This window comes from Amblyomma maculatum, unplaced genomic scaffold, assembly GCF_055883805.1.
Source record: "Amblyomma maculatum isolate TAMU_Amacu unplaced genomic scaffold, ASM5588380v1 scaffold_24, whole genome shotgun sequence".
Taxonomy (NCBI): Eukaryota; Metazoa; Arthropoda; class Arachnida; order Ixodida; family Ixodidae; genus Amblyomma; species Amblyomma maculatum.
The window spans coordinates 2,560,804-2,562,819 of NW_028146749.1; the positions used below are offsets into that span (position 1 = coordinate 2,560,804).

At 47.4% G+C, this 2,016-nt stretch overlaps 1 pseudogene; it reads left to right on the forward strand.

Moving 5' to 3' along the window:
* The first annotated feature begins 276 nt into the window (after nt 1-276).
* On the forward strand, nt 277-1,631 carry LOC146171001 (uncharacterized; annotated as a pseudogene).
* The last annotated feature ends 385 nt before the right edge of the window (nt 1,632-2,016 follow it).

A 2,016-nucleotide genomic window follows, 5' to 3' on the forward strand; every position in this document is an offset into this window, starting at 1 on the left:
TAGCTCAGTTTAGTAGCGTGGTTACAGTGGCGGCAGCGACCGCAGCTAAGCCTACCTTCGATGTGGAAAAGCATGGTGCGCGAATAGTTGCTGTTGCGTCTTTCGTAGCTGCAATATGCCCGGGAAGTGCAATTTCCAGCAGTCGTGGTTATACAGTGCTGCGTATAGGGAGTGGATTTCTCCGGATGCGTCAAACTCGCATCGGGGGCAAAGTGCAAGGCATGCGGGAAAACTTTCGATGTGTCATCAATGGGTGAGTCGGCCGTCAAAAACCATATGAGGAGAGCAAAACACATTGCGAACACGAAAGAGACTACGGCGAATAGTACCATGCGGAGCTACCTGACAGCAATTGCTTGTGAGCAACGCATCGCGCCGGCTCCATCAACGTTGTCGGATGTCCTGTGCAAAGCGCACGAGTGTGTGACCGACGCGGAGATACTGTGGATCCTGAAAATGGTAACATCACACTATTCCTACAACTCATCATCACACACAGTGGAGCTGTTCAAAAAAATGTTTCCGGATAGCGAAATCGGCAAGTCATTTTCCTGCGGTGAAAGAAAATCTGCATGTGTAGTGTGCCATGGTCTGAGACCATTTTTTCCTCGTGCCTACAACGTGAATTAGAGAAATCTGATGGCTACACAGTTCTGTTTGATGTCTTTGACCGACTGCCTGCAAAAAAAAGAAAAACAGATGGACATCCATTTGCGGTACTGGAGTACTCAGCCCGAGCGGGTAACCACGAGGTATTATACGTCGGTGTTCATGGGACATTCGACTGCCGAAGACCTTCAAGAGAAGCTTCTGGCTGCCTTGGCAGATTTACCGTTGGCGAAAGCTGTCTGTGGATGGCCCCAATGTCAACCTACAGTGTTTTAGGGAAATGCAGGAATACTTGCAGCAGAATCATTAAGTTCAGTGTTTGGACCTTGGCACCTGCGGACTGCATACAATACATAACGCTTACAGGGCAGGTGTGGGACAGCAAGTGGGACATAGAGAATCTTGTTTCAAGCCTCAGTGCCATTTTTCATGATGCGCCAGCTCGAAGGGAAGACTTCTCTACTGTGACAGGCCAAATGAAATTTCTTCTAAACTTTGTTGCTCATCGCTGGGTAGAAAATGTTGTTGTGATCGAACGTGCCATTGCGCTGTGGGGTGATGTGAAAAAGTACGTGGAATGTGCAAAAAAAAAAGGTGAACTTGCCAAAGTGTGCGTTATTTACACAGCTCTGCGAATTTTGCCAGGACTCACTGCTGTTGGCCAAACTGAACTTTGCTCACGGCATCGCGATGATTCTGAAACCATTCCTCATGGAATACCAAATGGACAAACCGCTGATGTTCTTTTTAGAAAGAGATGTGGAGTGTCTCTTGAGGAAACTTCTCACAAGATTCATGAAGTGCTGTCAGCTTCGACAGGAGTTGTCGGCTTGCTCAAAATGGATCTCGTAGACCCAAATAATCATGTATCTTCAGAGAAAGTTTACATTGGGCATGCAGCTGAAGAAATGGTCAAAGCCGCAAAGGTGAGCGCCAAGGACGTATTTGCCTTCAAGATGGAATGCAAACAGTTTCTTATTAGTACTGCCAAGAAAATTCTGCAAAAGAGCCCGCTGACATAACATCTAGTTAGGAGCCTGTCTTCGCTAGACCCTCGCCAAATGACCTCAAAGCCAGATGAGTGCCTCACAGGCTTCAGGAAAGTATTAGACGCCCTCATTGCAGTTAGACGATTGGGTCAGCATGAGCGTGATTCGGTCCTAGGCGAATACGCAGAACTTCTGCAAGAGAAGAAATGCAACCTGCAGCAGTTTGACAAACACTCTTTTAGCCTAGACGAGTTCTACTGTGAGCTTTTGACGCTTGACTCATCCTATAAGCACTTGTGGAAAGTTGTGCGACTTCTTCTCGGCTTGAGCCACGGGCAGGCAACTGTCGAAAGAGGCTTGTGTGAATTGCCACGTCTCTGTCGAAAACCTGAAAGAGATCTCATATGTGTCAAAGCGA